We start from the raw sequence: 9611 nt of genomic DNA on the forward strand, positions 1-9611 counted from the left end.
TGCTGTGAGCTAGGCTGACGCCACGGCACTCACTCTAGCCTAGGCAACAAAGCGAGACTCTGTCTCAAAAAAAAAACAAAAAAAAAAAAAGAAGCTCAAGCAGAAAGGTGCTGCTGTCCCCAATGGGGAGAGCTATTGGCCCCTGAAGCTCATCTTCAGCTGTGGTCACAGCATTGGGTAGGGGTTAAGCCCCCTCCTCCAAGAAAAGTAAATACGTTATTAAGACCCCAGTTCTCAAACTTGGGCTCAGGGGGATCCAGGGAACAAGTGATAAGCTCTAGTTCTGGACCCATAATCTCAGACATGCCTGTGGGAGAGAAGAAGGGAGCAGGAGGGTTAGAATCCAAATGCAGGCTAGGCTTAAACCAATGTAACTGAAAGGAAACCCAAGTGTGGTCCACAGCCAAACATTAAGCTAGCCCTTCCCATAAAGAGCCAGAATGAGGATTCCTTTACTAGCAACACCAATATGATAACTTGTGTCCACATTCACCAGAGTGGGCAGGAGTTCTAATCCCACCTATAGCCCTAAACCTATCTCTAACTCTAATCCTCTCCCTGTTCCTAGGTCTAGGTTGAACCTTAGCCTTAACCCTAACTTCAGACAAACACTAACCCCTTCCTAAACTCTAATGTCTGTTCCTAATTCTAGCTCCTCCCCTTAGGGGAGGACCAGAAGGGCAGGGGAAGCTATGAAGCCCCTCGTCCACACCCCAAGGGGAACAACTGGTCCCAGCCTACTTGAGAATTTTCCCCTATTCCCAGGAGCCTTTTGCTGTTGTCCTTGCCTCCTACGTCTCCCTGGATGTGTGAACTCTGACTCCTGTTGGCCTTTCAGATACCTCTAGGGGGTAGGGGAGTGCAGCCAGGAGGTGCTCAACTCCACAATGATATCCCTTTCCCTTTCTCTCCATCTGCCAAGCTAGCACCATCTCAGCTGCAATGCGCAGCCTATGGGGAGGAATAAAAACCTATTGGTCCTAGGTAGGAAGCACCCAACAGGTCTTGGGTTTCCACTATAGAACATCCTAGTCTACGGAGAATGCCTAGTCTACAACCGAAAAAGCCATTAGATCTCCCAGCTCCCAAAGTAAGAAGTTAAAGCAGAAGAGGGGCTTAGGCCCCTGTTGGACAACACTCAGAGTTGAGGAGAAGCAGTAGCCTAGAGAGTCAAAGGGTTGGCAGCTGTCTCTAACTACTCTCACCTAAGTCCTAACTCTAAGAAGTGGAGTCGGTATCAGCTTTTAGGCCTGGAATTTGGGGACCTCTGGGCTGAGCTGACACATACAAGCTGGAAGAACAGCAAGGGAAAGCAATGAATCCTTTTCTGTCCCTAAGTACACTTTTAACAATTCTCTTGCTTTCTCAGCCTCTATTGCCTTGTCTATTAAACAGGGATGGTTATCATTACCTATCCTTCAGGGAGGTGAAGTTCGGATGAGATACATGTACATGAAAGGTTGGGTCACTGGAACACTTACAACTCTTCTGTACCAGGCATCTGCCAAATGCTAATGATACAGTGATGGTCAAGCTATAGTGCCTGCTCAGAGGAGGTAACCGTCTGGTCAGGGAATCAAGCACATCAACAGATATTATCAGTATAAACGGGAGAATTCAAGGAAGGCTCAGTGAAGTGTAAAGCCCTCTGCACATGCATCGAGTGTAAGGACAGACTCTCAGACTCCAGTCCTCAGCATGGAGTCCCTTCTCCTCCAGGGGCTGGGACTTCCAAGGCAGGTGGTGCAGGAAGTGCACAGTGAGGCTGGGGCCTCAATGGGGCACTAACAAAATACAAAAAACAGGTAAAAAAAAAAAAGATCCTATAGGATCTGCAAAGCAATACATAGAAGGTAATTATTGTATTTTGTTATTATGATCATCTGTGCTGTCCCCACGCAGGGCTAGAGTGGGTAAATCCTGGGGACAAGAACAGCTGTGCCTAGAAAGAGGCCTCACAAAGGTTTCGGGGCCCAGAGTGGCTCAGAGTGGTGGCCATGGGATAGTGTCATCAGGAACGTGCGTGCCTGATGCTCCAGCTCTCATCCACCTTTGGTCTTCACATGCCAGGTGCCACACACTTCAGGGGATCTGAGGCTGGCAGGAACCCTGGACACAGGTTAGCTAGCCTCAGCAAGTGAAGGAGAGACTGGCCCTGAACTATCCTGGGGGAGCGGAAAGGCTGAGAGGAAAGGCAGGCTATGCACAGTCCCCAGGGGGTCAGCAAGCCAGCACCACACACCCTGCCACACGCACCCTGGAAAAACCCTGTCAGTGGGGCTGCAAATACCCTAGGGTCCAGCCCCCACCCCCCACGTCCCAGGCTGGCTCAGTCTTCTTCTCCAGGCCAGAGGGAGAAAAATAACAAAATGAGGAGAAAATAAGCTGTTTGGCTGTGGTGTGAGCAGGAATATCCATGCAGAGCTGCCCACCACTCACCCTTACTCACTCTTTCCACACCCAGCCGGGGCGCCCAGCATGAGACAGACCACCCCCCTACCCCCTCCCCCGTCTGGGCTAAAAGCAGACGCTGGTGAGCGAGCAGCAGGTTATAAATATGCCCAGGGAACTGCCGCCAACTCGCTCCCCTGTCATCCCCCGGGAGGGGTAGGGTGGGGTGGCTCCTAGGGAGGAGCCAGGGCTGCCCTGTCCCCTGAGGCCCAGGAGGAAGTGGGGCTTCCAAGAGGCCACAGCATTTTTTTTTCCCTTTTCAAGGTGAATGAACCACTGCCACTGCATTTTCCCTGGACATTTGCGCATCTCTTCAGAGATGGGGTCTCTACCTTCCCTGGGCCACAGCTGGAAACTCAGAATGAAAGGGCCCAAAGCCACTCTGTGTCACGGTGCAACCCAGTGCCACTTCTCTTCCTCATACCCATTTACTCTCAGCAAAACACAAGTTCATTCATTCATTCAACAAGCATTCATGGAAGGCATGTTAAGTGCCAGCCCCTGAGCACAGGCACACACAAACACGGGCACATGCACGTGCACTCACAGCCGCCTCCTCCCTGTGCTCCAGCCCCTCCTAAGGACTTCCTGGCTTTAACCTGCCGGTCTCATCAGGAAAGGTAAAGCTTCAGGCCCCCAGGTGGGCCTCAGAGCAGGTTATATATGAGGGTAGGAGGTGCCGATAATACAGCCCTGCTGCACAGTGGTGGGGAACCTGCAGTCATGTGGCCTTCTGGATCCTTGAGTGATGCCTTGTACAACATTTTGACTGAATCCAAATTTTACAGAACAAATTATTTTAATAAAGTGATTTGTTCTGTGAAGTTTGGATTTGGTTGAGGGGCTGTACTTGGGGATCCGGAGGGCCATGTGTGGCCTTAAGGTCCCAGGTTCTCCACCCCTGCATGACATTCCTGCTTTCACTACTTCCCTGATGAATGAGAGGGTCCTTTCTCCCGTCTGCCCAATCAACCTCACAATGTAGATACCATGTGAGGAAGAAGGAGCCATTCTGTGAGATGCTGAGGGTACCTGCTCAGGCTGCCAGAGCCCGCTGCCTCCCAGCCACCTGTCAAGTAGGTGCCAAGCTGAGCAAGAGGGGGCAGTACCACCCTGTGAAGCTCCCAGCTCTCCTCCCCCAGGGCTGAGCCCCTCCCTTCTCCCTCCTCCCTATTAATCCTCGGAAGTAAAGTAAAGGGGCTGTCCCTGGCGGCCCCTCAGCCCTATTGTGGCCCCTCGCCCTCCTCCGCTGGCGTCTAATTAACTCCTCCTGCCCCCGGTTTTGTGTGCCCCCCTTACCCTACCTTGTCGGCCCCGCCCCTCCGCTCGGCCAGCTCCCCCCCACGGACATTCCAGCCAGGCCGGGCCAGTGTGCCAGGGCAACCAGGGCCGGACCAAGGCCTAATCCCCCTGCCGCCTGGCCTGGCTCGGGGAGCCCCACTCACCTCCCGGCTCTCTGGGGGCTGCCCGGCTCTGCTGTGGCGGAGACACACAATCGGGACAAAGGCTCAGCCCCCAGGGGGCTAACTCAGCCTTCACGCCCAGGTTGTGCGGCATTTGGGGAGTTTAATGAATTGTCTATCATGCTTTTCAGGGCCCGCCCGTCAGCCTGGATTAATCTTCGGAGCCCTGGTGGGGTAGGAGACACTAAGCCTGTATTTATTACTCTCCCATTGTCACTAATTGAGGTAATTATCTGTGACTCTGGCCTGGCCAACAATGCGGCATTCACTCCTGGGACCTCAATGGGCCTGGCTCCCACTCTCGGCACCAACCCTCCCTCCCCTCTTCCAAACCCGCCAAGGGCTGAGATGGGCCCTGGAGCATGTTGGGAAAGTGGACAATGTCCCACAATGCTTCACCTCACAGCCAGTGTCCCCCACAGCCACCACTGTGGAGTCGTGTCCAGGAAGAGCCCTGGTCCCCCCAAAGAGAGTGAGAAAAGAAGGAAACCTCTTTTGGGGGACAGGTTTGGCTGGACGAGCCGTTAGGCCAGAGAGGGGCATGTTTCTGAGGTCTCTGGTTTTCTCTCCAACTCTTCATCTCTGGCTTGGGTGGCACCAGGGTCTCACAGGGCACTTTTATGATCCACTCTCATTTCCCAGTAACCTCGAGAGCTCTAGGGTGACAGGAGGCCCTAGCCCACAACAGGCCTACTCTGGGGAGGTCCCTAAAGCTACCAGGGCTGGCAGAGTGGCCATGGGAATGATGGGGGAGGTTGGGAGGAGAACAGGAAAAGGCTTGTCAGGGAATTCAGGGGAAGGATAAGAAGAGCCCTCCCAGGAAGGGTCACAGCATCCCAGGGGTCACACTAATGTGGCCATGCACACTAGCAACTTTGGGGAGAAGCTTGGATTTGGAGTGGTGAGCAATGCTAAGAGATATTTCACGTGGAGATGGCTTTCAGGTCAAGGTGCCTGGCCCTGGGGAACAGGTGTGTGACAGTGTGTGCGTGTGTGTGTGTGTGTGTGTGTGTGTGTGTGTGTGTGAGAGAGAGAGAGAGAGAGAGAGAGAGAGAGGAAATATTTGGGCAGGAATAGGCTGTGAGCTCCTTGAGATCAGGAACTGTGTCTTGGTTACTGTTGTTTTACAAGAGCCTAACATTGTACCCGGTATGCAGGCAGTAGGCACTGTTGAACAGGTGGTTTCAGATGTACTTGCATTGAAATTGGGGTCTGTCAGCTCTTCTCTTCCACAACCACACTCAGCCTCTTCATTCCCTCAGGTCTTGCTTGAAGGAGACATCTAGACTATCCCTTGGACAGTTCCTGCATGGGCACTTCACCGGCTGAAACACTGCAGATCCTGGCAGAACTGAGCCATAGTTGGGACAGCGCCACCTTGTGGTGCCTCTTGGGAGAGCTCTTGGAGAGACCCCAGCAGGGTCATCTCTCCCGGGGAGGGGATCACACCAGGCAGTAGCCATCCCTCCTCCTACATTTCTGATGCTGCATTGCCATGCCAGTGTTCCTGTGGCGGTTTTACCATTTGTTCCTTCCTTATGCCAGCATTTTCTGAGAGCCTGCTCCATGCCAAGCTTGTAGGGGATACAGAGTAACGTCAAAGGAACAGCACTTGGACAGCTCATGGTCCTGTAGGGGATTCCACAAGGAAACAAGACCAACAGCGTTATAAACAAGCAAGAGGAAAAACAATCCTATGAGTGCTGAGGAGGCACTAGAACATTCCCAGCTCAAAAACTCTCTATCATTCACCCTTCCCTTTATTCCTCTCACGAAAGCTCAAATGTTTTATCCTTGCTCTCAAGAAAGACTTAATGATGTGGCTCCCACACATCTTTCCATGACCCTGCACCTCTCCATTTCCCAGAGCTCCTGTTCCCTGGGAATGTAGGAGGAGGGATGGCTACTGCCTGGTGTGATCCCCTCCCCTGGAGAGATGACCCTGCTGGGGTCTCTCCAAGAGCTCTCCCAAGAGGCACCACAAGGTGGCGCTGTCCGTGCTTTCCCAACCTCCACCTGTGCCCACACCCTAGAATGCACCTCTTCCCTCTCTCCCCATCTTGAAACCTGTCTCAGGTGTCCCTTTCTCCATGAAGACTCTTCTAACTTGGCAGAGAGGTCTTGACTGTTTGAACTCCCAAAGCACCTTGTTGGTAGGGCTTTCATTAGCAGCACATGGCAGGTTGCAGCTACTGACGATCTGTGTGTATTACTCATCCTCCCACCAGGCCCTTGTAGCACTGAGCTAAGCACATTAATATGCCCTTGTTAAATGATGACTAGATGGATGGACAAATAAATAGAGGTATGGTAGATGGATAAATGGATGGAAGTATGGATGGCCAGATTGATGACAGATGGGTTGGTGGATGGATGGATGGATGGATGGATGGATAAGTGGGTGGGTGGATGGATGGACAGATGAATGAGTGGAACATCCTTCCACAGAAGGACTCACAAAAAGCTATGTAGTGGCAGGGGCTTCAAGGGAGGGAGGTCACCCCATGCCAGGACATGAAGAGGTAGGGACAGCAACCAGGCTGAACCTTCCTTCACTAGCATATGCATGCTCAGCTACTGGTTTCCCAGAGGCCTGGATATAGTCCCTCTCCCAGAGATGCTCCTTCCCTCATATTCCCTGGTCCCTCAGGAATGCCTTCATTAATGTATATTATTCCGTCTGCCTGCACTGTCATGACTCTGTGGGTTTCATCTTCCATATCCCTTCTCCTATATCATACACACCATAGCTTGTGAGCTTCCTGAAGGTAGAAAGCATACCTCAGTCTCTTCTGTGTCCCTAGGGCCTAGCATACATGTTTAATGGGTAAGTGAACAAATGAAAAACTGAGTGAATGCTGACCCTTTTCGCCACAGATACACTTTGCACACTTCCTATGTCCTCATGCTTGGCCACCTCTCATGGTCCTCTCCTTCACACACACACACACACACACACACACACTCACACTCCTGACCCTCTGAGGTCCCAGAGTTATGGCCTGGCTCTGGGCTTCCTTTACCCATTTATGGCTGACCTAGGGAAGTCCCAGGCTCTCCTGAGTGTCTTAAAGAGAGAGAGAGAGAGAGTTCTTGGATCCTCTAAAGCCATGTTAACTGGGCCCCAGGTGGGGCAGGACAGGGCTTCCCTGGGAAGAGCCTGGCTGCTGTGGAGGTAGAAGGATCCTGTGCTAACCTGAGGTCTGCTGCCCCAAACTGACCACATCCTCCTGTGTCTGCTGTCCCTACTCCTGACCAGTGAGGCTGTCCCAAGGTGGGGGGGTGGTTGTGGCCTCCGTCTCAAGGCTGGCTGGCTGGCAGACACAGCCAGATTTAGAAGTCATTTTCGCAGCAGGGAGCCTCCAGCCTCCCACCCACGGGCCCTGCAGGGCCAGTCAGAGATAGGGCTCACTAGGGGCTGGCCCTCAGACCTGTAGTCAGTCTCTCCTCCCCTTCTTCTCTCTCCCTGTCTCCCCAGAACTTTGGCAGCTGGTGCTGACTCTATCCGTAGGCAAAGATAGAGGAAGTTCTGGGGGAAGGAGTATGTTACATTGACACCCTAACTGCCCAAGTGTTTCCAGTATACCATTCACCCATTCAAGGGACAGTTTGTAACCACCACGGGGCTCCTGTCCCCTCTTAACCTGGCCTCTGCTGCCTGTTTCTCTTCCTCCCCTACTTCTGATTTTCTTTCCCATCCTCCTATTCTCAGACCCCAACACTAATGAAATAGCCCTAGAGAGAAATAATAACAATAATCATAATCACAATCAGTGCTATCACTTACTATGTACCAGGCAGGCATTGTTTTTAAGTGCTCTACAAATCGAATTATTTAATACTCCCAACAACCCTAAGAGAGAAGTACTTTTTTTTCCCTCTGAGACAGAGTCTTGCTCTGTTGGCTGGGGCTAGAGTGCAGTGGTATCATCATAACTCACCACAACCTCAAATTCCTGGGCTCAAGAGATCCTTCTGCCTCAGCCTCCTGAGTAGCTGGGACCAAGGGCATGCATCACCACACTTGGCTAATTTTTCTATTTTTTGTAGAGACAGGGTCTCACTCTTGCTCAGGTTGGTTTCGAACTCCTGACCTCAAGTGATCTTTCTGCCTTGGGCTCCCAGAGTGCTAGGATTACAGGTGTGAATCACTGTACCCATCTGAAAAGCACTTTTAATAATCCCCTTTTATAAGGATGCTGAGGCACAGAGAGTTTGAGTAACTTGCCCAAGGTCACAAAGCTAGTATGAGGTAGAGGCAAGATTTAAACATAGGCTGCCAGGCCTCAGAGTCCATATTCTAAACACGGCATTACCCCAGTTGTCTGAGAATGGCAGCAGTGTGGGTGAGCTCTTAGAAACTTTGTTCTTCCTCAAAGGGGCTCGGGCAGCATGGTAGAGCCCACCCCCCACAGAGCCAGTCCCTCTACCACGCAGCTCATCTCCTCTATCGGCCCCATAGCCCTGGAGCCCTTGGGCTGTAGCAAAACCCAGGTAGATGCTATCACCACTGCCCTGGCCTTCCTCAACTTTCCTCTTGCCTGAAGTCCATCCTCTTACTAAGTCTGGAGGTTCAAGGCACACGCGCTCCTCAGCTCAACCAGGTTCACCCAAATCTTGCCTCAGTTTTCACTCCTGCCTTATCTTCCACAAATCCCCCAAATGTACTCCCGACTGTAGTCAAACCACACCACTGGGTAGTGTCCTAAACATACCCTGTTTCCTCCCATCCCTGCCTCTATTTTTGCTGTTCCCTCTACTTGAAATGCCCTTTCACCAAATTCTATCTCAGATGGCACCTTCTTCATGGAGTCTTCCCTGATCTCCTAGAACCCACACAATCTCCCTGTTTGACTTCTTATAGCACCTAACACTCACTGCTCCGCACCATCATTGGTGTATTTTCGCCTTCACGCCACTGTCAAAGCAGGCCTTACTCATCTCTATCTTGGAGTCCAGTCCAGTGCTTTGCTCCTGGCAGGTGCTCAGTAAATGCTCAGTAGTTAGAATTGGTGGCAGGCAGTTGGAATTGCAGTGGAAGGAAGATAGACCTCAGGAATCCTGGACTTCTGCCCAAGGTGACCCCCACTTCCTTGACCTCCTCTGGCAAGCGCTAACTTGAAACCTGGCAGTGCGGGTTCCAGATAGGTTCTGGGATGGACCCTCCCCAGGAGCTCTGACCGACGCGCTCCCCTCCGGTCCAGAAACTCAAAGAGAAGACCCTCCCCCGCTGACCCAAGGCCGGCTGGGCCAGCTCAGAGTCGGGTTGCCCCAGGCTGCCCTGCCCCACTCCGAGTCCTGCTCAGAGTCTCTCTGGGTGCGGGCGGGAAGTAACGTCGAGATAATTGGAGACTAAAACCGTAAGCGGTTTGAGAGCGGGTTGGGGACCTGAACGCTGAGCGGGACTTGGGACTCGGTGGGAGCGGGAGCAGAGGCGAGCCTGGGGGCCGGGCCAGGACCCGGAGACTGAGTCTGGGCGAAGCCCCCGCGCCTGCAGAGCCAGCAGCTAAATTTACCCTGGCTGACTCAGCCTTTGCCCGGAATGGGGGGCGGGGGGAAGAGCCGGCGCGGGTAGGGTGGGGGGCAAGGAAGGGAGAGTCCCCGCTGGGGAGACAGGGATGGGCCAGGAGTTACCACGGGAGAAAGGAGTACTCCTCCCCCTCACACCGACGGGAAGGAGCGGAGGAGCCCCGGGGG

This window comes from Microcebus murinus, chromosome 10 (genome assembly GCF_040939455.1).
Source record: "Microcebus murinus isolate Inina chromosome 10, M.murinus_Inina_mat1.0, whole genome shotgun sequence".
Classification (NCBI taxonomy): Eukaryota; Metazoa; Chordata; class Mammalia; order Primates; family Cheirogaleidae; genus Microcebus; species Microcebus murinus.